Here is a 27,420-nt window from a genome sequence, read left to right on the forward strand (position 1 = left end):
CTATTAATGTGGTCACCATTTTACACTTAAATAGTCTTTCAGTGGCGCCAAACTGACCTCACAGGGCCCTGAGGACGCCACCTAGTGGTCATAAACCTTCACCATTAAAAACAATATATAGGTAATAACATTAAAAACAATGGGGTACTACTGATTAAGAAGAAAGCAAAGGTTAAATAGAAATATTCAAATAGACACATTTTTTATCCATTTTAAACAACCTCTTTAAGAGATATGGCGCCATCTGGTGGAGATACATAGATGACATCTTTGGCGTGTGGTGGGGCAGCGTTGAGAGCCTGTTGGATTTTGTGAGAGAATTAAACTCGGCAGTAAGTGGATTAGGATTCACGGTTAACTATAGTGAACACATGGTTACCTTCCTAGACACTTGTGTCTCAAAAGGGGAAAATGGATTGAATGTAGATCTTTACACCAAGGAGACTGATAAAAATACATTGCTACAATATACAAGTTTCCACCCAAAAAGATTCTCTCCCTAAGAGCCAACTCACAAGAGTTAAAAGGATAGTTAGCGATGAGACACAATGTAAGAGAAGAATAAATGAAATGGCAACTAAGTTTATCACCAGAGGTTACCCACGTAAATTAGTGGAGAATAAAATTCTAGAGTTAGAGCAACCGCCACAAACTGTGCATCAGAGTAAAACAAAAAAATCTAACAAATTAGTATTTGTGTCACAGTATAAACCCCATAGTGAAACCATTAAAAAGCCATTAACAAAAATTGGCATGTTCTAAGGGATTGCAACCCCCAAATAGAGGAGTTTAAGGAACCTCCCCTTATGGCATACAGGAGAGTAAGTAACATAAGGGACCAATTAGTTAGGTCAGATGTGGGTCCAGATAGAGCAATGAAGCAAACGAATATTAGTGATAAAAACAAAGGATGTTTTCCGTGCCTAAATTGCGGTAGCTGCAACTCAATTATCAGGGGAAGAAACTTTTACCATCCACACAGTGGAAAGGAATACCATATCAATGGGTATCACACTTGTAATAGCAGTTACGTTATCTACTTAATCAAGTGTCCGTGCTCCCTGATTTATTTGGGGGAGACCACACAGTTAGTCAGAGAAAGACTCACACAGCATAGGTCTAACATTAGGAGAAAAAATCTAGATGCCCCTCTATCTAAACATTTTGTTGAAAAAGGACATTCAGTTAGCCAACTTAGGCCTCGCTTCCATTGAGTCGTTAAAAATGGAGCCGTAAGCTACCGAAGCGGCCGACAGCTAAAAGTAATTTACGGCTGCATTTTAGTACCAGGTTTCCATTGAAAAGATTAGCGTGTTGCGCGCAGTCGCTCTTTTCGTGTAGCTGTAAGTTAACGTTGTGTTAACGCTTCCATCTAACGTCGGATTTCTTGAAAATCAATTAGTTGCTAAGGTAACCCGACCTTACGCTATAGAATTTACGTTTAACGTCCGTGCTTCTTACCTGTGATCGCCTCTCAAGAAAAATAAAAAACACTTATCCATATTTTTAATAATCAAATACTATTTTCTAATATAATTATATTTAACACTTCATAAATATAAGTAATATTTATTGCTGCCCTAGGCATAGGTCTAGTTTGCATTCTGTATATATGTTCTTGCATATATTATTATATTTAAATATATATTGATATTTCTATTAGAATATAAGTTCAACTATTTCTATACATGAGACAACAATAAATATTACTTATAACAATTTATTTCTACATTAAAACACTTGCATTATTTGCAAGTTTTATAATTTAAATAGAAAATAGGTCTCAGAAAGCACAATTTTCCTCTTTTACACCTAGTTGAGCTGGGGGTAATATTTCTCAATGTATCGACAGCCTCCGACAATGTATTAACGGTTAGCGCTTTCATTGGAAACCTGGTATAATTTATCGATTAACGGCTTCTATTACTTTCTATGGGACGCGAAGATCTTTTCGGCAGCCGAAGTCCGGCTGCCGATATTGAGGTATAACGCGCCATTGGAAACAGTCGATAAACGATATTGCTTCCGACAGCATATTTATCGGTTTGCGAGTGCACGCAAACTGAATTACGACTCAATGGAAGCGAGGCCTTAGGTGGCAAATAATAGAGCATATCAATTTTAGGCATAATGGTATGAATAGAGAGGTACTACTAAAACAACGTGAGATGTGGTGGATACACCACTTTGACACACTGATCCCTAAGGGATTAAACAGGGATTTTGATTTATCCTGTTTTCATTAAGTCCCTCTGTTCATAAAGATGTATAAAATCGCTGCAACAAATGGATACACCTAAGGTACATTTGTAACCAAGTTGATTACTATTTCACTTAACTGTAACTAAGCCCTACAATTACCCTATGACACTTGATATATTAATATTATTTTGAGAAAATAGTCTAACACTTAGGCAAGTTAAAATGCTAAAATGGATAAAAATGTGTCTATTTGAATATTTCTATTTAACCTTTGCTTTCTTCTTAATCAGTAGTACCCCATTGTTTTTAATGTTATTACCTATATATTGTTTTTAATGGTGAAGGTTTATGACCACTATGTGACGTCCTCAGGGCCCTGTGAGGTCAGTTTGGCGCCACTGAAAGACTATTTAAGTGTAAAATGGTGACCACATTAATAGCATGATTAAGAGGTGAAAACCTCGAAACATTGCTGATTGTTCCAATAAAGTTTTGAAAAGAATACAGTGCTGGTGGCTCTTTGTAATACTCGTATGAACTTAAACTATAAGAATATATTGTATGTAAGTGCAAAATATGAGTGGGAAAGTTTCAGTTAGCAGTATAAATGGGCGATTGTTTTGCAAAATTCAAAAAAAGAAACAAATTTTAACACATTCATTCATTTCAAATTTTGAATGCTTGTACAACATTTTAACATTTGTTGAATGTTATAGTATTTCTAATATATTTAAATTTAATATTCGAATTATGCAATATTCGAAATTGAAACATTTGAATCAATAAATCTGTATCTCTTATGCATCAATTTACTAAATTCCCTACCACATGAACTATTAAACTTCTGAAGAATATTTGTTAAATTGAATGTTAAATTCAAAATTTAATTATAAACATTCAAAAACGAAAAGCAACAGTTGAAAATCTGAAATAACTTTAGTTTTACAAACTTTAAGGGGGTTTCGTCCTTATTGACATTCGTTTGTCTAAATGAATGTTCACAGGATTATTCATTCAACCAAATTGTACTTTTATCACATTCGTCTATCCCTAGTTAGCAGTAAGCTACGCAAGCTTGATTTAATTCATTTCTTTTTAAAAAATATGGCTTTTATTTAAAGGTTTATCACCCCATGTTAGGCAGTGACCAAGTATGCATGTGCAAGTCCTTGCATGTGTATTTATGTCCCTTCATGTGAGCGTGTGCCCCTATATGTGTTGTCCCTTTGTGTATGTCCCTGATTATGTGTTTCCATGTATTCCTGCATGTATATAAATCTTTTATATTTTTAAGTAAGAATGTTTGAGAATCTCATTCAGTGTTTAGCCTGCCATATGTTATCATTACTGGAGCAGTCACTTCAGGGATCATATGTCTGTGGCAAGTGTCAGCATATTGTTTCTTTAGAAGTTCGTTCTGGAGGAACGAATTGCAACACTGCGTGATATTCAGACACTTGAAAGGAAAATGGATATGACTGAGTAGGTTGTTCATGGTTCTAGCAGTGGGAATGGAGAGGATTCAGACGGGGAGACCCAGGATAGTAGCTGGGTCACAGAAGGGGAAGTAAGAAACACCCCAACAGGTTTGCCAGATTGAGGGAAGATGTTGGGGATTTCAGATTAGTTGTGGCAATGTCAGAGAGGGCTATTCTGCCTAATATAGTTAACAGTCCTTGAGCCATGGAAGAGAAGCATACTATAGTGAACTGTCCTTCAGCCATGGAAGAGGAGCATACTATAGTCAACAGTCCTTCAGTCATGGGAGAGGAGCATACTATAGTGAACAGTCCTTCAGCCATGGAAGAGAAGCATACTATAGTCAACAGTCCTTAAAGTCATGGAAGAGGAGCATACTAGAGTCAACAGTCCTTCAGTCATGGAAGAGGAGCATACTATAGTTAACAGTCCTTGAGCCATGGAAGAGAAGCATACTATAGTGAACTGTCCTTCAGCCATGGAAGAGGAGCATATTATAGTCAACAGTCCTTCAGTCATGGAAGAGGAGCATACTATAGTCAACAGTCCTTCAGCCATGGAAGAGGAGCATACTATAGTCAACAGTCCTTCAGCCATGGAAGAGGAGCATACTATAGTAAACAGTCCTTCAGTCATGGAAGAGGAGCATACTATAGTCAACAGTCCTTCAGCCATGGAAGAGGAGCATTCTATAGTGAACAGTCCTTCAGTCATGGAAGAGAAGCATACTATAGTGAACAGTCCTTCAGCCATGGAAGAGGAGCATACTATAGTCAACAGTCCTTCAGCCATGGAAGAGGAGCATACTATAGTGATCAGTCCTTCAGTCATGGAAGAGGAGCATACTATAGTAAACAGTCCTTCAGCCATGTTTTATTTGAAAAAGCAAGAATATAAGCTTAGGAGCCGGGCCAATTTTTGGTTCAGCACCATGTGAGCACTTGTTGATTGGTGTTTAAATGTAGCCACCAATCAGCAAGCACTACCCAGGGTGCTGAACCAAAAATGGTCTGCCTCCTAAGTTTACATTCCATTTTTTTTTAAAATAAACATACCAAAAGAACAAAGAAAATTTGATAATAGGAGTAAATTAGAAAGTTGCTTAAAATTGCATGCTCTATCTAAATCACAAAAGTTTAATGTTGACTAGACTATTCCTTTAAGACTGTGTGCATGTGATGTTAAGTGAATAATACCTTTAAAGTCTGTGTGCATTGTGTTTACGCCTGTTACTTTTAATATGAATACAAAATCGTCAATTTTCTGGCCAAGAATGGAGCTTCACTGTCCTGAACCATCACAGCTTGATGGTTAGCTCCTCCTCCCCAGTAGCAATATTTAAAGTGAAGGTAAATTTAGATGATAAAGTGCCACGGTTTTTAAAAATCCGATTAAAAACAGGGGCACTTTAATTCATCAAAATTTACATTTCACTCGTGTTGTAAAAATACTTACCTTTTAATCTTGACAACCTATAAACTAGGCAAAGGTGAGGAGGGTCAGTCCAAACATAATAGAACAGACAGATCAGTCTTTGAGTATGGCACACCTAAAATATCTCAAGAAATTGGTGACAGAAGGGTACGCATAGGAAATGTCACATTACAAAGTTTGGTGGAAAGTGCATTAAGTAACATCAGAAAGCACATGACAATGAAATATATGACAGCAAATGCAAGAAGCTTACCAGGAAAAATGGGGGCGCTGGATATTATCAGTATAACTGAAACCTGGTGGGATGATTCACATTTTTCTGTAGGAGGTACAGGAGTAATAAAAGGGGAGGAAGAATTTGCATGTATAATAAATCTGGCCTTAAAGGACTATAAAACTGTGCTAAAATCTGAATCATTGAAATACACAGATCAATAGAAATAATTATTACGAAACAAATCACACTTTTTTTTTCATATATAAAATATATATACTATTCAGCTTGATGACGTAACATCAAACAGCTCCCAGAAATGAGCTGTACAACACACTTCCCCAATAGCCCTCTTATTTGCATATTGATATCAATAATCTGAACGCCGCAAATGCAAAGCCAGACAGATAGCTCAGCATGCTGTGGCTGAGCTCTGTAGCAACCCAAGGGTTGCAGGTTCGATCCCTGGTGAGGTCCACTCAGCCTTTCATCCTTCCGAGGTCGATAAAATGAGCAGCGCCTTGAGACCCTTACGGGTGATTAGCCGGGCTTTACAAGTACCAAATACAATAAATACATACATACATACATACAAGTGCAGTTTAAACTTCTACCTCGCGCATTGCTATCATTAAAGCTTGTTGCTGATGCTACATACATCTCTGGACTCGGGATACACAGCGGTCAAGTGACTGCATAGCTTGTGACATCAGTGCAGAGCAAATCAACACAGTAAGCATGTGTGGGATCCGAATGAAGAGCGCATGCATTGCAAACGTGGTCTGTACCTGGAACTTGAGAAAGATAGAGAACCGAGGTTGTTTGCTATGGGTGGCGTTGAGCAGCAATGTCCCCTCATATTACATGTTCAAAGTAAATGCGATCGTTCAAACACAATCATATTCAACGCTCAAACTTTTTTGCATAAAGAGTATGGCCGGAGGAAACTGTTGCACTAAACTACTATTATTAACCCCTAAACCCCACACCCCCACATCTCAAAGTACCCCACTACTCTATTAACCCCTAAACCGCCACACTCCCACATCGTTAAATACACCACTACTTTATTAACCCCTAAACCGCCATACCCCCACATCACAAATTACCCAAATACTCTATTAGCCCCTAAACTACCACACCCCCACATCGCAAAATACCCCACTACTCTATTAACCCCTAAATTGCCACACCCCAACATAGCAAAATGTAAGGTTAGGTTGTTTTGGAAGGTAAGGCTAGGTATTTTTTTTGTAAGATATGATTATTTTTTGGGGGGATAATTTAGGGAGGTTAAGGGGATTAGCTGGTTAGGGTTTAGATGTTAGTGGGTATTTTGCAATAACGTGGTGTGGCGGTTTAGGGGTTAATAAAATAGTGGTGCATTTTGCAATGTGGGTGTGTGGCAGTTTAGGGGTTATTAGAGATGTAGAGTATTTTGCTATGTGGGTGTAGCGGTTTAGGGGTTAATAGAGTTGTGGGGTATTTTGCTATGTGAGGGACCGTGTGACGGTTTAAGGGTTAATAGAATAGAGGGGACTTTGAGGTAGGCAGGCTATGTGACGGTTTAGGGGTTAATAGTGTAGTGGGGACTTTGCGATGGGCAATATAGTGGGTTAGGGGTTATTAGAGTAGAGGGCTTATGGAGATTCCGGTAAACACAGGAATATGGGTGTTATTTTTTTTCCATTTTTCTCTATCCATTGAAATCTATAGGGGAGTATGTTAACGTGGTTGTAATATTCTAACTTCTGCTCTTTGCGCTTGTGGTTAGCACGCAAACAAAAAATATTTAATTTCAACCTTTAATAACTGCGCAATGAGCAGAAGTCGAGCGAAGTTAGCATGCGAGCAGGAGTGGTTGTTACTGCTCCACCCGTAATCTAGCCCTATATAAGAAATGTAACAAAGCTTGTAAAAAGCAATCAAATTAGCCAAAATTGAAAATGGAAGATTAATTGCAAAGGATGCTAAGTGAAAGGTTTTTTAAGCATATAAATGGCAAAAAATCTAAGACAGAAAATATAGGTACTTTAAAATGTGAGAAGGGTAGCAAGGCTGACAGGGAGAAGGCTGAGTTTCTTAACCAGTTCTTTCCTTCAGTTTACACAAGAGATGAACCAATGGGAGGTGCATTGAATCAAACTAGAACATTTTGGGTTATGTCTAGAGGATATCAGGAAAGAAACTGGATAAAATAAAAACTCCAGGTCCAAATGAAATATACCCAAGGGTTTTAAGAGAAATTAGCACTGTAATAGCCAAACCTCTACTCTTAATTTTTCAAGACTCGTTATACTCAAACATAATACCCCAAGACTGGCATAAAGCTGATGTGGTGCCACTCTTTAAAAAGGGAAGAAGAGCTGATCCCAGAAGCTATAGACCAGCTAGTCTGACATTGGTAGTGGGCAAGATACTTGAAAGGATTATAAGGGATTATATTGATGAGCATATTTGTGTAAACAAGATTATGAGTTCAAATCAGCATAGTTTATGATAAATAGATCATGTCAAACTAATATAATTAGATAGATTATATGAGGAAGTGTCAGGGTTTTTTCCCTGTTGTGTTTGCCATGTGCTGCTGGCAGCCATTTTACTCACCTCTCTTCCTGACTATGGTGCATTGTGGGGGACGCTGCTCAATTCCTGCACTTCCTTTTATGGCCAGTCTGGTGTGCATCATCCATGTGAGACAGGATGCAGTCTCAGAATTGTGATGTCATCACTTATTATTTAAAGGGCCTCTTTTCAGTATGCTTTGCCTTTGTGTTGTCTCAGACATGTTTGTGAGAGTTCCTGTGTATTACCTGGCTGCCTGATGTCCTTCCTGGTTCCTGATCCCTGGCTTGTCCCTGACTCTGCTGTTTTCCTTGTTCCTGATTCCGGCTCGTCTGACTATTCTCTTTGGCTCCTGACTCGGCTCGTCTGACTACCAGCTCTGCTTTTGATTCCTAGCTTGTTATTTGACTTGTGGACTTTTTATTATTTTTTGCTATTAATAAAGGTGTGATTATTTTTGCACTTCTCGTCTCAGTCTGATTCCTGGCACCCTGACAGGAAGTAAGTATAAATATAGATGAGGGGGAATCAGTTGATGTGATATACTTGGATTTTGCAAAGGCATTTGATACGTTGCCACATGAGAGATTATTGTACAAAACTAAGGGACTTGGAATAGCTAAAAATGTTAGCTCATGGCTAAATAACTGGATAAAAGACAGGGAGCAATGAGTAGTAGTAAATGCATCATACTCAGTGGAGCAAAGATTGAATAGTACCATTTTTTAATATTAGTAATATTTTTGCAGATAATACAAAGTTGGGTATGGTCATTAGGTCAATGGAGGATGAAATTGCTTGGCAAGGGGATTTAAAAAAAATTGGAAGAGTGGGCTGGTAAATGGAAAATTAGATTTAATACTGGAAAATGCAAGGTTCTACATTTTCTACAATACTTGGAGCAAGGATTAAATAGTAACATCTCTATTTTTGCAGATGATACAAAGTTGTTTAAGGTCATTAGGTTATAGCAGGATGAACTTGTGTTACAAGAGGATCTGCAAAAATTAGAAGTATGGGCAGGTAAATGGAAAATGAGATTTAATACGGTAAAATGCAAGATTCTACATTTTGGAAGTAAACATAAGCAGGTAACCTATTATTTAAATGGGACTAGACTTAGCAAAACGGAGGAGGAAAGGGATTTGGGAATACTTATAGATAATAAGCTAAAAATGGGTGCTCAATGCAGGGCATCATCTTCTAAGGCTAACAAGATACTAGCATGTATTAAAAGAGGCATTGTTGCAAGGTAGAAAATCATAATTCTGTCACTATATAAATCTCTGGTAACACCTAAACTTGAGTATAGAGTGCAGTTCTGGGAAACAATCTCACATAAAAACATTGCAAAAAGTTCAGTGAAGGGTTACAAAACTAATAAGGGGAATGCCAAATTTAAACTATGAGGAGAGGTTAGCCAAACTGGGGCAGCTGTCTCTAAAAAAAAAAAGACACTTGAGAGTGGATATGATTACAATATCTATCTGACTGACTGACTGATCAACGCCCAGCTAAAACCGTTTAATCTAGGAACGTGAAATTTGGAAGGTACGTTGTTTTTATGACGTAGGCACCCGCTAAGGAAGGATTTTTGGATATTACATCCCTAAGGGTTTGAAAAAGGGGGTGATCTTTTATGAGGATACTTACATCAAAAAATGAAGATGTTACAGATGTGAAAATTGGTATTTAGATTCTCCTTTAAAAATAAAGAAACAAGTGTTTTACCATTCCCCAAAAATCCACTTAAGGGGGTAAAAAGGCGGGTGATTTATGAGGATACCTATGTCTCAAAAAACGAAGATGTTAGAAAAGTAAAAATTATAATTTAAAATCTTTATTATAAAGTACATTTACACGCCAAATTTCTTGCTCCTAACATCAGTAGTTCTCAAGATATGGATATCATTAAAAAAATGAATACTCTTTTTTTACATCTGACAGTTGAGTCATAATATATATTGACTTAAGGGAACAAATAATGTAATTTACAAAGAAGTACCCAAATCGTTTTGTTTGTAGGTTGCAGATGCAAAATAAGTCATTTTATTTTTTTGTCTGCCTCATTGTCTGTAGTGCTCTCAATGCTTCAAAGACCATCTATCCTGTGAGTAGTTTCATGTGTGCAGGTCTTGGCTGTTCTGCCCAAACTTACTTCACGAGGAATATCTCCTTGTACTTTACAGCTCTACCACTGCCAGGACGCCATCTTTGAGAACGGCTCCAGTTTTCCCTTTCTCTTTGAGATACGGACTACTTCATATTATCTGAACCTTTTGTTGATATATATTTTTAGCTATTTCAGACCACTAATTGCTCAGTTAACTGTATCCTAACTGTATCTTTTGTGTTTGTTCCGCTCTGCACCGATATTTTAAAACATTTGTTGGATCTTAAAGGGACAGTATACACTCATTTTCATATAACTGCATGTAATAGACACTACTATAAAGAATAAGATGCACAGATACTGATATAAAAATCCAGTATTAAACTGTTTAAAAACTTACTTAGAAGCTCTCAGTTTAGCTCGGTTGAAAAGGCAGCTGGAAAGCCCACTGCAAGTGGGAAATAAGACACCCCCCTTCTTTTGTATATGAAAAGACCCTTTACACAAACAGGAGCAAGCTGGAGAAGGTAGCTGACGGTATTCACATAAAACTTTGGGGCTTGGTTAGGATTCTAACAATCAGAGCAATGATATTTAAAAATAAGCAAAACTATACATTAAAAAAAAAAAAAACTTTATGGGCTATATAAATAGATAATCTACAAAACATTTATGCAAAGAAAAAATGAGTGTATAATGTCCCTTTAAAGTTAAATTATTAAATCTTTATCATCTTTTTTAACATAGTGGCTCTCACTCTGCGTTAGACGTATATTGTTCATTTTTTATTTTGTATTTTTATTCACACATAGGCCTCTAGTTATCATGCCGTCAACCGCAAATACGGTGGAATTCCGCAGCATATTTGTGGCGAGGCTGATTCGCCTTAGTTATCAATCCCTACTGCCCGGCAAAAGTAGAATATAGTGACGTAACCTACGATCCGCCGGACTCAGTCCGACACAGATCAATGGTTACGTCACTACAGTTGTTCTGAATGCAAGTTTGGCACAATCTTACTACTTTTGGTAGTTATCAAACTACTACCAGGTACGCTCACCACTATTCCGGGCCAGCGTACCTGGATTTCAATCCGCGGCAGATCCCATAGGAATCAATGGGAGTCTGACCATAGCGAAAGCTCATGTTCACTGCTGCCCGATATCCCATTGATTCCTATGGGAGATGTCTGCACCTAACACCCTAACATGTATCCCGAGTCTAAACACCCCTAATCTGCCCCTCCTACACCGCCGCAACTAATTAAACTTATTAACCCCTAAACCGCCACTCCCGGACCCCGCCGCAACTATATTAAACATGTTAACCCCTAAACCGCCGCTCCCGGACCCCGCCGCCACCTACATTATACATGTTAACCCCTAATCTGCCGCCCCCTACATAAACTTATTAACCCCTATCCTGCGAATCCCGGACCCCACCGCAACTAAATAAATTGTTTAACCCCTAAACCGCCGCTCCCGGACCCCGCCGCCTCCTATATTAAAGTTATTAACCCCTATCCTGCCCCCCTATACCGCCGCCACCTATATTAAAATGATTAACCCCTATCCTGCCCACCCTATACCGCCGCCACCTATATTAAAATTATTAACCCCTATCCTGCCCCCCCCTATACCGCCGCCACCTATATTAAAATTATTAACCCCTATTATTAACCTAAGTCTAACACTAACCCTAACCCCCCCTAAGTTAAATATTATTTTAATAAATCTAAATACATATTACTTGTATTAACTAAATGAATCCTATTTAAAACTAAATACTTATGTGTAAAATAAACCCTAAGATAACTACAATATAACTAATAATTATATTGTAGCTATTTTAGGATTTATTTTTATTTTACAGGCAAATTTGTATTTATTTTAACTAGGTAGAATATAAAGCCCCCCCAAATAAAAAAAATGCCCTACCCTATTCTAAATTACAAAGTAACCAGCTCTTTTACCAGCCCTTAAAAAGGCTTTTTACGGGGCATTGCCCCAAAGTAATCAGCTCTTTTACCTGTAAAAAAAAATACAACCCCCACAACATTAAAACATTAAAAGATTTTTCCTACCTTAATTCCGATTGGCTGATAGAATCCTATCAGCCAATCGGATTTCGAGGGACGCCATCTTGGATGACGTCCCTTAAAGGAACCTTCATTCGTCGTTCAGTCGTCGGTTGAAGAGGATGGCTCCGCGTCGGTTCCTTGGAAGATGGCTCCGCTCCGGATGGATGAAGATTGAAGATGCCGTCTGGATGAAGACTTCTGCTGGATGGAGGACCTCTTCTGCACCACTTGGATGAAGATTTCGGCCCGGTTGGGTGAAGACGGCTCAAGGTAGGGTGATCTTCAGGGGGTTAGTGTTAGGTTTTTTAAGGGGGGTTTGGGTGGGTTAGAGTAGGGGTATGTGAGTGGTGGGTTTTAATGTTGGGGGGGGTTTGTATTTTTTTTTACAGGTATAAGAGCTGATTACTTTGGGGCAATGCCCCGCAAAAAGCCCTTTTAAGGGCTGGTAAAAGAGCTGGTTACTTTGTAATTTAGAATAGGGTAGGGCATTTTTTATTTTGGGGGCTTTATTATTTTATTAGGGGGCTTAGATTAGGTGTAATTAGTTTAAACTTCTTGTAATTCTTTTTTATTTTCTGTAATTTAGTGTTTGTTTGTTTTTGTACTATAGTTTAGTTTATTTAATTTAATTTTAGGTAATTGTAGTTAATTTATTTAATTAATTTAATGATAGTGTAGTGTTAGGTTTAATTGTAACTTAGGTTAGGATTTATTTTACATGTAATTTTGTAAGTATTTTATCTAGGTAGTTATTAAATAGTTAACAACTATTTAATAACTATTCTACCTAGTTAAAATAAATACAAAGTTCCCTGTAAAATAAAAATAAATCCTAAAATATCTACAATATAATTATTAGTTATATTGTAGCTATTTTAGGATTTATTTTATAGGTAAGTATTTATTTTTAAATAGGAATAATTTAGTTAATAATACTAAATTTTATTTAGATTTATTAAAATAATATTAAAGTTAGGGGGGTGTTAGTGTTAGACTTAGGTTTATGGGTTAATAAGTTTTATATAGGTGGCGGTGGTATAGGGGGTCAGGATAGGGGTTAATAAGTTTAAAGGGACACTGTACCCAAAAAATTTATTTTGTGATTCAGATAGAGCATGCAATTTTAAGCAACTTTCTAATTTACTCCTATTATCAATTTTTCTTCGTTCTCTTGCTATCTTTATATGAAAAAGAAGGCATCTAAGCTTTTTTCTTGGTTCAACACTCTGGACAGCAGTTTTTGATTGGTGGATGAATTTATCCACCAATCAGCAAGGACAACCTAGGTTGTTCACAAAAAATGGGCCGGCATCTAAACTTACATTCTTGCATTTTAAATAAAGATACCAAGAGAATAAAGAAGATTTGATAATAGGAGTAAATTAGAAAGTTGCTTAAAATTGCATGCTCTATCTGAATCATGAAAGAAAAATTTTGGGTACAGTGTCCCTTTAATATAGGTGGCGGCGGGGTCCGGGAGCGGCAGTTTAGGGGTTAAACATTTAATTTAGTTGTGGCGGGTCCGGGAGCGGCGGTTTAGGGGTTAATGAGTTTAATGTAGGTGGCGGCGGTGTAGTGGGGGGCAGGATAGGGGTTAATATCTTTAATATAGGTGGCGGTGGGCTCCGGGTGCGGCGGTTTAGTGGTTAAAAATTTATTTAGTTGCGGCGGGGTTCCGGGAGCGGCGGTTTAGGGGTTAATGAGTTTAATGTAGGTGGCGGCGGTGTAGTGCGGGGAAGGATAGGGGTTAATAGGTATAATGTAGGTGGCGGCGGGGTCCGGGAGCAGCGGTTTAGGGGTTAATACAGTTATTTTAGTTGCGGTGGGGTCCAGGAGCGGCGTTTTAGGGGGTAATAACTTTATTTAGGTGCGGGGGGCTTCAGGAGCGGCGGTTTAGGGGGTAAAACTGTATAGTATAGTGTGGGTGCTTAGTGACAGGCTATCAAGAAAGCTGCGAAGAAGCCGATGAGCAGCGAGATCGATGAATGTCAGTTAACAACAGTCCGCTGCTCATCGCTCCGTACTTGGTGCGCGGCTTCTTGACAGCTTTTTTGATAACTTTGGCGAACGTATTCAGGTCCGAGGCGGCGATGGTAGGCGAGCTTAGGTGAGCGTATTGGGCCGGCGAATGCAGGTAAGTAGACGGCTTCATAACTAGAGGCCATTGCCTTTAGCCTCTTAGGGGTGCAGTAGCTTTTTGTATATATTTCTATATATACATCCCTTTCTTTACTAATTGTCTGTTTGTAATTACATTACTTTTAAAAAAAAATGAACAAAATCACAAAATCCATGCAAGCGAAGCCACGGGCAACAGCTAGTCTACTATATTTACTGGTCCTTTAATCTGTCTGTCTTTCCCTCACTGTGTAAGTGTTTACATAGTAGATGAGGTTGAGAAAAAGACCAAAGTCCATTAAGTTCAACCTAATATACTTACAAAAAAGCTCCAGTTGACCTTAAATTAATCCTATTAAAAGATGATCCATTTAACAGAAACAATCATATCCCTAAATTCTGTTTCTAGCCAGAAATGTATCCAAACCATTTTTAACTGTATCTAAGGTATTGGCATTCACTATCTCCTTTGGTAATGAGTTACACAACTTTATTGCTCTTACAGTGAAAAAACTTTTCCATTGCAGGAGACTGAACCTCCTTTCCACCAGCCTTAAATTGAGACCTCATGTCACAAACAATTTTCTTGGAATAAATAGAGCTTCTGCCATCTCTGTATATATTTAAGTAATCATGACACCTCTCAAGTGCCTTTTTTCTAGAGAAAACAGACCCAGTTTGGCTAACCTCTCCTCATAGCTTAAATTCTCCCTTCCCCTTATTAGCTGTGTGGCCCTTCTCTGAACTTTTTCTAGGTCTGCAATGTCTTTTCTTAAGATCAGTCCCCAGAACTGCACTTTATATTTTTCGATAGAGCATGTAATTTTAAGACACTTTTAAATTTACTTCTATTTTCAAATGTGCTTTGTTTTCTTGGTATCTCTTGTTGAAAAAGAATACGCACATATCCTACACTAGTGGGAGCTGCTGCTAATTGGTGCCTGCACACATTTGTCTCTTGTGATTGGCTGACTAGATGTGTTCATCTTGCTGCCAGTAGTGCAATGCTGTTCATTCAGCAAAGGATTCCAAGAGAAAATAACAAATTTGATAATGGAAGTAAATTGGTAAAATTGTTTAAAATTGTATGTTTTATCTGAATCATGAAAGAAAAATTTGGGGTTTCCTGTCTCTTTAAAGTGAGGTCTTGCCAGGGATTTATATAGTGACAGAATTATGCTTTCCTCCCTTGCATCAATGCCTCTTTTAATACATGCTAGTATCTTATTAGCCTTAGAAGTCACTGCCCTGCATTGTGCACCCATTTTTAGTTTGTTATATATTACTACTCCCTAATCTGTTTCCTCTTCTGTCTCGCTAAATCTAGTCATATTTAAATAATACATTGCCTGCTTATTTTTACTTCCAAAATGTAAAACCTTGCATTTCCCCGTATTAAATCTCATTTTCCACTTACCTGCCCATACTTCTAATTATGTATGATCCATTTACTACTGCTCGTTACTCCCTGTCTTTTATCCAGTTATTTATCCACAAATTAACATTTTTAGATATTCACAGTCCCTTAATGTTGTAAATTAATCTCTAAAAATATAAAGTATAGTGACTAGCGCCAATAAAAGTAAATACTCAAACTCCAACTAGAAAATAGGACACCCTCTAAAGACCTATGATAGAAACCAACAGATAAATAAAAATACTAGGGAGCGCTCAAAAAAGCTAAAGAGTATAGTAAAATCAGAACAATGAAAAAACTAATTTAAAATCAAAACTTAGAAAGAAACCTATATCTCACAAGCGCAGAAGATTAACCACAAAAGTGGACATAGGAATGATCCACAGTTATAAATATATATATATAGATAATATATAAAATATATATAGATAATATAAAATGAGTGAATGTTACCAATAGAAAATCAAAGAATGATATATAATGTTAATAGCCAGAGTGAGATGCCGGTTACACAATAGCTGAAATATAAAAAATTGTAATTTATTACACAAAACAATATAGGTCGACCTATTGCAAAATATCACAAATTATACACAAATACAATGTTCACAGTAACAATAAAAAATATAAATAAAAATAAAGTGCAGCAAAGTCTATATGGCTCTGTGGGACACGGCTATTGCATTGCACCCAAAGGAAATCTGTAGTATTCGTATGAAAGCCGTATTCCAAATTGCAGTCTATTTTAAAAGTCTTGTATGTCAATCCGCCAGAATTTTTGTGAAGGAACAGCTGGTTGTGAAGGGCCGTCCTAGCAGTGATAGTAAGTGACGCTGTGTTCCTATAGACAGAGAGTCCTCTTAGTGTATTATCAGGACCAATATCAAAACGTATATCTGTACTCACATGTCAGAGAGCAGGAACCGGCTTCCAATCAGCACAAGCACCGATCGTGCCTTAGACCACCCACGGAGAATTTTTGCGGGTTAGAGTAGTGAAGCAAAGACGCTAGGCTATATGAGTATGAAAGTTGCGGCTGAAAACCCAGGTGATGCCGTGTAGTTTCTTTTACAGGTTTAGTATTGATCCAGCAAAACTAAACTTCCAAGACCTTTTCTCAAAAGGGCCAATACTGCCGTTCTCACCAGAAGAGGGTTTATTCGCCTGACAATCAAAAAGCTCCCGTGCTGCAGCTAAAATTAAAGAGCAACGCGTTTCAAAACCGAAGTTTCTTTCTCAAGCTCCCAAGAGAAAATAACAAATTTGATAATGGAAGTAAATTGGTAAAATTGTTTAAAATTGTATGTTTTATCTGAATCATGAAAGAAAAATTTGGGGTTTCCTGTCTCTTTAAAGTGAGGTCTTGCCAGGGATTTATATAGTGACAGAATTATGTTTCCCTCCCTTGCATCAATGCCTCTTTTAATACATGCTAGTATCTTATTAGACCCATTTTTAGTTTGTTATCTATTACTACTCCCTAATCTGTTTACTCTTCTGTCTCGCTAAATCTAGTCCCATTTAAATAATACATTGCCTGCTTATTTTTACTTCTAAAATGTAAAACCTTGCATTTTCCCGTATTAAATCTCATTTTCCACTTACCTGCCCATACTTCTAATTATGTATGATCCATTTACTACTACTCGTTACTCCCTGTCTTTTATCCAGTTATTTATCCATGAATTAACATGTTTAGATAATCCCAGTCCCTTAATGTTGTAAATTAATCTCTTATGTGGCACTGTATCAAACACTAAGTATATCACATCAACTTATTCCCTTTTATCTATATTTTTACTTCCTTCCTCATAGAATCTAATTAGATTAGTTCCTATGATCTCATAAAACCAAGCTGATTTGAACTCATAATCTTGTTTATATGAATATACTGATCTATATAATCGCTTAAAGTATCTTCCCCACTATTGATGTCAGACTAACTGGTCTATAGCTTCCTGGATCAGCCCTGCTTCCCTTTTTGAAGAGTGGCACAACATCAGCTTTACTTCAATCCTGGGGTACTATGCCTGAAAAATTAAGAGTAGAGGGTTGTCTATAACAGTGCTAAATTCCCATAAAACCCTTGGGTATATTCCATCTGGGCCTGGAGTTTTACATACCTTCTCTCTGTCACTGTTAATCATGCTACTTTCCACGCATTTTAATGTACCATAGCGTCCTTCTTAAATTTGTTGCCATTTATCTACTTAAAAAACTTTTAGGGTTTGATTAATCTTTTATTTTCATTGTTGGTATGTTGAGTCTGTACTATTTTCTTTGAATAATTTAATTGCCCTACATTTTTTTCTAATTTCTCTTAAAGGGATACTGAACCAACGTTTTTTTCTTTCATGATTCAGATAGAGCATACAATTTTAAGTAACTTTCTAATTTACTCCTATTATCAAATTTTCTTTGTTCTCTTGATATCTTTATTTGAAAAAGCAGAAATGTAACCAACATTTTTGTTCTGTCATGATTCAGATAGAGCATGCAATTTTAAGCAACTTTCTAATTTACTCCTATTATCACATTTTCTTTGTTCTCTTGGTATCTTTATTTGAAAAAGCAGGAATGCTGAACCAAAATCGAGCTGGCCCATTTTTGGTTCAGGACCCTGGATAGCGCTTGCTGTTTGGTGGCTGCATTTAGCCACCAATCAGCAGGCGCTACCTAGGTGCTGAACCAAATATGGGCGGGTTAATAAGCTTACATTCCTGCTTTTTCAAATAAAGATACCAAGAGAACGAAGACAAATTGATAATAAGAGTAAATAAGAAAGTTGTTTAAAATAGCATGCTCTATCTGAATCACAAAAGAAAAAATGTGGGTTCACTATCCCTTTAACACATTTTTATTTAGCCACATTGGCTTGGATTTATTTATTTTACTTTTATAGCCATAGGATATGTGTTGATATGTATATTTATTTGACAAAGTTTTAAATGTTATTTATTTATGCACTGCATTTTTATTAGTGAATACTTTGTTCCAATTTATGTTATTTAATGATTTCCTTAAATCATTGAATTTTGCTTTCTTAAAATTAAAAGTCTTAGTTAAAGGAATAGTCTAGTCAAAATTAAACTTTCATGATTCAGATAGAGCATGCAATTTTTAAGAAAATTTCTAATTTACTCCTATTAATTTTTCTTTATTCTCTTGGTATCTTTATTTGAAAAGCAAGAATGTAAGCATAGAAGCCGACCCATTTTTGGTTTAGCACCTGTGTAGCACTTTCTGATTGGTGTCTAAATGTAGCCACCAATTATCAAGCACTACCCAGGTTCTGAGCCAAAAATGGACCAGCTTGTAAGCTTACATTCAAATAAATATACCAAGAGAACGAAGAAAAATTGATAATATGAGTAAATTAGAAAGTTGCTCAAAATTGCCTGCTCTATCTGAATCATGAAAGTTTAATTTTCACTGGACTATTCCTTTAAACCTTTAAGACACTGTTTATGTAAAGTGATTTCATGCAGTCTGTCTCTGCACGTGTGTCTATACCTGCATGTGTGTCTGCGTGTCAGTCTTTCTATCCCTGCTATCTGTCTATCCCTGCCTGCGTGTGTGTGTGAATGGCTATCCTGACATCTGTGTCTGTGTGCTTGCTTTTTACCTGCTTGTGTGTGTCGTTTTATCCCCAAGCTGTGTTTGCTGGTCTTTCCCCTGCCTGTGTGTATGTGTGCCTGTCATCTGCCTATGTTTGTTCCTGTTAGTCCCTAGCTGTGTGTGTCTGTGTATCCCTGCTTTTGTGTGTACGTCTGTCTATCCCTGTGTGTGTTTGTCTGTTCCTGCCTGTGTTTGTTTGTATGTCTATACTTGCCTGTGTGGGTCTGTATACGTGTGTATGTCCATCCTTACCTGTGTGTGTCCCTGCCTATCTGTCTGCGTCTGTCCTTCCTTGTGTGTGTGTTTCTGTCACTACCTCTATAAATGTGTGTCTATCCTTGCTTCTGTGTGTTTGTGTGTGTCTATTCCTATCTCTGGGTGTGTATGTGTCAATCCTTCCCCGTGTGTATCTATTATTGTCTGTGTGTCTATCCTTGCCTCTGTGTGTTTGTGTGTCTATTCCTATCTCTGGGCGTGTATGTGTCAATCCTTCCCCGTGTATATCTATTATTGTCTGTGTGTCTATCCTTGCCTCTGTGTGTTTGTGTGTCTATTCCTATCTCTGGGCGTGTATGTGTCAATACTTCCCTGTGTGTATCTATTATTGTCTGTGTGTCTATCCCTGCCTCTATATATTTGTCTGCCTATTTATGTCTGTCCCCTTCATTTGTGTATCTCTGTCTTAACCTCTGCCTGTGTTTGTGTGCCTGTGTGTATGTCAGTATATCTATGTCACCTCTATGTGGGTGTCTATTCCATCCTGTGTGCGTGCCCCTACCAGTGTGTATATTTACTGGCCTGTGTTGTGTGTCTATCCTTTTCTCAGTTTTCTGCCATCTTAAGAACAAATTAATCTTTTTAGGGAAGTTTCAATTATTTTTAACTACTATATACATACAAACAAATTGCATTTCATTCTTAATATTCTTCATATACATATAAAATAGAATATAGTTGTGTATTTCAGTAACTCCAAAATTTGAACTTCAAATTGTGTGGCTAGTAGGCTTTTTCTTGGGGCTAGTAAAAGTTGGACATATTTTTTTTAACTCATTACCACTGCACTTCCATAAATGTAATAGTTTAATATAGGCAATTGCGGAATAAAAATGAATAATATATATGTGTGTGTATATATATATATATATATATATATATAGATTCCTCTCACTCCATTCCAAACAACTTGAGAGTGCTTGAGTGGATATTATCTCAAGTAAATACAATGGGCCCAGCACTCACTCTTCGTCTGTGTATTTATTAGTGACATTTCAGGGAACAACCTTCCCCTTCCTCAGAAGGTTGTTCCCTGAAATGTCACTAATAAATACACAGATGAAGAGTGAGTGCTGGGTGCATTGTATTTATAAATATGTATACATGTGTGTGTGTCTGTGTATATATATATATATATATATATATATATATATATATATATATATATATATATATATATATATATATATATATTAGCATTCACTTTTAAATATGATTCTCAATATAATATATTTGCAATATAACATATGTATGTTCATTTTTTCAGGATAGTTAAAAATAAATACCCAAACTGCTTGGAAATCAGTAACTTAACACTTAAATAGCAAAAAAAAAAAAAACTTTATAGAATTATTTTTTTTTGCTTTGAAATTAAATACATTTATACAATAGCTAATAGTTTTGGCATAAATTGGATGGTACGTTTTGCCGTCAAACTTGTGTATCAGCATAATATTGTTTTTTTTAGTCTTTATTTCTTACAGCATTTCATTTTTAGCAGCAAATTATTACCGCATCAATATTTTAAGAATACATTGCAGAAGATAATACTGAAAATGCAGCAGCTTTTGAAATGAAGGTGTTAAACGTGTAATAAAACCGATAGTACTAAAAAAAACACTTGTTTCTAACCTTTTAACTGCCAGGAATCCTAGCTAGAAAAACTTCCCAATGGTTATAATAATCATCAGGCAACGGACACCTAAAGCATTAGTAATTCCTGTATTGCTGAGAAGGAGGGGACAGACAACAAAAGGGAGGGGGAGAGACACAGTGAGAGAAAGGGAGGAGGCATGCCTGAAGTCATGAATTATTGATAATAATGGTGATGTCCCTTTAACTGGGAATGGTCTGTGACACCCTGTGTGTGTGCATACAGAATAGCAAGCAGTATGTGCGCGTGTGTGTGACAGAGGGTGGGGAATACACAGAAAATCTATGCTTGTGATGTCAGCTTTACCCTTCTCTCTCTGTGTCGCCTGCTGTGAAACGATAGATTTTTTTAAATGTATTTTTAAGGCATTTTTCTGCCATGTTGTTTTCCTTTTTTTTCATCATGTTCTGTTAGTTGCTTTTTCAAGTGACATCAGCTGCCGTGCTCCTACTGAAGCCAGTCTATTAACATAAGGTACTAAGCAGCATCACATTGCAGGGTGGGTAGCAGAGGGAATCCTGTGGATTTTACTGTCTCAGACTGTCATTCTGTTGGCTGCAAGGAGTTCTGGGATACGGATGTTGGAGTGACCTATTTTGGATGCTGTTGATATTTTTTTAGGGTGACAAGGGGACGCTCTGCAGGATTAATCTTTTCTTTTCCCCAGTAGTGGTACTGAAGGCAATCAGTGTTGCATCTTCTCCATTTTCCTCATATCAAACTAAAATCTTCACCTTCCCCCTTCATCATCCTGACAGAAGGTATGCCATGAACTGAAGGAGGGAGACATAGGTAAGACATATATCTGCATTACCTCTGTGTCTATTGAACTGTGCTTACCAAATGACATGTTTGCACCAAGTACACTAAAGGGACATTTAACCCATTCTGATACTTGGCCCTCTACCTCTCAGCTTCATCTATTTCTAATCAGAGATCATGTGCTTCTGGTATACAGACAACAGGGAAAATAACCTTCCCCCCTCACTGAATCGATAGGACCCATAAACACCTCTCATATTTTCCTCATTTGCAGCCATTATATACATCCACCTTTAATTTTCTCATTTTACACATTTATAATCACATACATTCTAATGAATACCAAGACATCAAGAAATAGCACTCACCACCACTTCCCCAATAAATAATCATGGGGACATATACTACTCATAGCCCCTTAGTATAGCCCCTTAATACACAGATTTAACAACTCATATGTTGTACCTTGTAAACAGACATTACAAATGCATGCCTATCCTCCTATTATATAGGTTTCAAGATATATATATTTTTTACCCCTTCTAATTTTAAACTGAAGACACATATCTTTCATTTTTTCCTAATACACATTTACAAATAGATTTAATCTGTTCCTTTATGTAGATGTCAGAAAACATACCTCATTTCCTCCTAATATAGAGACATCAACTTCTCCATAATCACAAACACAAGCAAATGTACTTTTAAAATCATAGTGATACAGTGATCAGAACACCTACCTTTTATATCTTCATTATATACAGACAACTGGACATATTTCTTGCATCCACCTAAAATGCTTTAGGACAACCTAATACACAGGTATGAAAATAGATTATTTTCCCCTGATATTTCTCAGACATCAGAATATATAGTTCTTAGACCCTTCAAACACAGAGATCATATTATATACTCTATTTTTTCTAATACAGAGACTTCAGATGATATTGTTTATTGCCTTCTGGGGCACAGGATACACACTTCTCTTTCCAGTATATCATCTGGACATAGACTTTTAACCACATTTTCAAATCCATACCCCTCCCCCCAGTTACTGATACACATATATAAAAATGCACAACAGACATCAAAACACATACCAATCAATTCCTGCCAATATCATCATATTTAGATATGCAAACACTTGCATTTTAATTCAATGAAATCAGAATACATATTTCTTACCACCTTCCAATATACTATTAGATACATATCTCTTTTTATGCAAAGATTCCAGGATGCATGTCTCTTGCCTCCTACTGATACATGACACATACATCCTAGCACAGATAGCAGTTTACATACCTCCAACACCAGCAAATAATACCCACATTTCCAAAAACGCACACACACACACATCTATATATATTTGATGATAAATGCACAGGTATCAAAATAAATGGATTTCAACCCCTCCTAAGACAGGATATATAGATATGATAATGTGAGACGTTTGTATTCTGATACACTACAAGAAAATAATAAATACATGTTTTACGTCTATATCTTGCAAGTAAGAAGTATATGTTAGGATGTTTGTGCTACTTGTCTTAGGAGGAGACAGGACACATATTTTTGTCCATTTTCCATTATAAAATCAATGCAGTGTATTCTCATCTACTACACAGACATTAGAACCTCAGTTTCTAATTCACAGACAGCAAAGCATATAGCCTACTCTTTTTACTTGTACACATTTTACAATTCCTACTTATACACAGGCCTAAGGACACACATCTTGTGCAGGCCTTGTATACATAGACATCAGAACATGCTTAGTGTTTTCTCTTTATACACAGACAAGAGAACACCCCGTCTATGTTTATAAACAAATATCAGGTGGCATTAAAGACAGAGACCCCAAGGCCAAGGTCTCTGAACATATGTGATCATATATACGTCGGTAAAATCACTATTCAACTAAATATACTTTAGAAACACTTGACTCTCATACCTATTCTTTCATGCCTGCCATAATTAAGGCTACATAGACAGCGAACTCACCATACACATATTAGAAAATATGTCTCTGAAATTTAGAGTGTACATGCTTAAAAACATAACTAATTTCTTGTAAATTGTACACACAATTAGAACATATTCCTTATTTTTGTCAATAAAGCACTATATATCTGTTGGTCCTGCGGGCACACACACTGATCAAAATGCATGTTGCCCACCTAATGAAACACATATGTAGTTAATCTTCTTTGTAACATACACATCAATATCAGTAGCCACCTAACCTATTCAAACATATACACAAAAGCACATGGTGTGCATTGTATGCCACATTTATAATTATATACACAAGGATGCACACTTACCACCTCAGTAATCAGATATGCATTTCAGTGCACACAATTGTTGCTACACCAAGTGAATTCCAGCAAAATTTCATAACTGTCATATTCCATGATCGTTTAGTCACCAAACTACAGACCTGTCAACCTTCCATTAAAACAGAGAACAGGACACATTCTTTTGACCCTTAGACAAACATCGACACATAACTCCTAATGCTCCTTTGCACACTATTTCACATACCCCTTATCCCTCCTGATGCCCAAGGCAGTAACACAACTACTATTCCTATCCATGAATAAAGGATGCAGAGCAGGTATTTTTTCAGTTTTCCTAACCACTCCAATCCATTTGAATAGTTGCCATCTAAATTGTTTAAGATGCTCTAATCATGTACAGGAAAATCAGATTAAATGCACTAAAAACTACAAGAGTGTGTTTCACAGGCATTAAAAAGGTTTTTGCATGAGTTTTCTAAGATCTTCATATAAGAGAAAAATATGCATTCAATGAGAAAACATAACATGGGGACCTATTAATATATGATAAATGTTGAATGTAGGTTTTTTAATTGACCAATAATATCAATTAATGGTGTATCTAATTAACACTTTTGTACACCAAATCAGCTAACCCATTTTTTTTTTCTTTCATGATTCAGAAAGAGCAGGCAATGTTAAGCAACTTTCTCATTTACTCCTATTATCAATGTTTCTTCGTTCTCTTGCTATCTTTATTTGAAAAAGAAGGCATCTAAGCTAAGGAGCCAGCCAATTTTTGGTTCAGAACTCTGGACAGAACTTGTTTAATGGTGGGTGCATTTAGTCACCAATCAGCAAGCACAACCCAGGTTGTGATCTAAAAATGGGCTGGCTTCTAACCTTACATTCTTGCTTTTCAAATAAAGATAGCAAGAGAATGTTGATAAATTTATATTAGGAGTAAATTTAGAAAGTTGCTTAAAATTGCATGCTCTATCTGAATCATGAAATAAAAAAAATGGGTTCAGTCTCCCTTTAAGTTTCATAATGTGACATTCATTATATTTCCTTATATAAAATCAGGAAATAATCAATTTGTATTAGTATTAAATGTTCACACTGAAAACAATCAACTTTGAACAATCAAAGACAAAATGGGTTTTCAAGAGGTCAAACTTTTTGAACCAGAAAGTCCAAAAATCATGTGAAAATCTCGACAAAGAGTTTTCTGATAGATTGAAATAATGTTGTTAAATTGTTGAAAATGCATTGAAAAGTCATTGGAAAACCCCAGGAAAGCTGAGTTTTCTAATAGAATGGATTGACACCAGCAAAAAACGAGAGAGACCCTTCAAACAGCTTTTCTAATGGATTGGAATAAACGTCACTATAACAAATACCTTGCACACTAAAGAGAACATATACACATTTACAAAGACTTCATATCACACACACACTCATTCACTATAGGAAACAATCTTTCATTGTTCTGATCACAACCTATTACTACCCTATTACACCATTTGACACACTATTTACTTCTCTGAGCAGATACACACAAAAAAGCAAAATATTTTTCCTTACTCTCATAGACACATCTAAACCCTTAAAGGGACAGTCTATAGACCATGATTCGGATAGAGAATATAATTTTAAACAATTTTCCTATTTACTTTTATCACCAATTTTGCTTTGTTCTCTTGGTATTCTTAGTTGAAAGCTACACCTAGGAGGTTCATATACTAATTTCTAAGCCCTTGAAGGCCCCCTCTTCTCTCAGGGCATTTTGACAGTTTTCACCACTAGAGGGTGTTAGTTCATGTGTGTCATATAGATAACCCTGTGCTTGCGCTTGTGGAGTTCCAATGAGCCAGCTCTGATTGGCTAAAATGGATGTCTGTCAAAAGAACTGAAATAAAGCAGCAGTTTGCAGAGGTTTAGATACAAGATAATCACAGAGATAAAAAGTGTATTTATATACGTGTGTTGGTTATGCAAAACTAGGGAATGGGTAATAAAATATTTATCTATGTTTTTAAACAATAAAAATTCTGGTGTAGACTGTCCCTTTAAATTATACCAGTAAACATCCTTTCTTCTAGTAAACATATCTTTCACTCTACTCATCTCATAGTTCTCATCCATTCAACTGTATAATACAGGTTGCAGAACTTTCACCACTTTGATAATTTATTAACCGTGACATTTACTTCTCACCTCTTTGATGTCATACATCCCTGGACCTAGAGTTCTCACCCTTCCAATAACATGGACATCAGCGCAAAGTACTTCTCAACCAGCAAATTACATATTTACCAGGACACATATGTCGACTCCCTTGATCACATAAACATTAGGACACATACATCTTACTCTAATGATCATGTATATATCATGTCTCACTTCTCCAGTCAGAGGCGTAACTAGAAACCACAGGGCCCAGGTGCAAGAATCTAAGAAGGGCCCCCCCCCCCAAAAAAAAGTGAATTTGATACATATTTTTTTTACATTTTTTTTTTTTAAATTTAACACGGAAAAAAAAAATGTGAATCAGATTACATGTCTGCAAACGGAGGTACCCTGTGCCCACAGTCTGTGAGATGGTTTGACCCCCTATTACTGTATATAGTGAGTCAGTGACACAGTCTGCAATCTGCCGGTGAGATGCCTGGCCTGCCCCTACCTGCCCCAGTACTTTATAAAGTGACCACAGTAGTCTGTGACATAGTCCAGCCCCTCCATACTGTATATAGTAGTACTGTATAGTGACACTCTTTACCCCCTCCCCCCATGCTGTAGTAACAAGGTCTGTAATTTGCTGGTTCCACAAACATACACACACATACATGCATAAATACACACACAGTCACATACATACACGCACAAACACCAATGGGTAAAACAGAAAGACTAACCTCTGTAGTCAGAGACACTAGTAAAGCATCATCTCACGCTCACATATCATCAGTGCAGGCAATGGCAGGTCAATGTTTTTCATAAAAATAAAAAAAAATGTGACCTTTGCACCCCCTGTAGTTTCGTCCCTGTGTCCAGTCATATAAAAGCTAGGACCTAAAAACTCTCACCCCTCTGATCAAACACCCATCATAACACATATTCCCACAGCTCCCGATCACACACTCATCAAGATGTTTGATTCTAACTCCTTCACTCATAATCTTATAAACTAAGGGCCCGATGAT

At 36.8% G+C, this 27,420-nt stretch overlaps 1 protein-coding gene across 1 annotated transcript in view; it reads left to right on the plus strand.

Annotated features, from left to right (window-relative positions):
* The first annotated feature begins 21,409 nt into the window (after positions 1 to 21,409).
* The window catches only part of FBXL16 (F-box and leucine rich repeat protein 16), a 194,386-nt gene continuing 188,375 nt past the window's right edge, over positions 21,410 to 27,420 (plus strand). Inside the window, exon 1 of the mRNA XM_053695039.1 lies at positions 21,410 to 21,962. The gene's annotated coding sequence lies outside the window, so the exon portion shown is untranslated. The remainder of the gene's footprint in view (positions 21,963 to 27,420) is intronic.

The sequence above is a fragment of the Bombina bombina genome, chromosome 11 (assembly GCF_027579735.1).
Source record: "Bombina bombina isolate aBomBom1 chromosome 11, aBomBom1.pri, whole genome shotgun sequence".
Taxonomy (NCBI): Eukaryota; Metazoa; Chordata; class Amphibia; order Anura; family Bombinatoridae; genus Bombina; species Bombina bombina.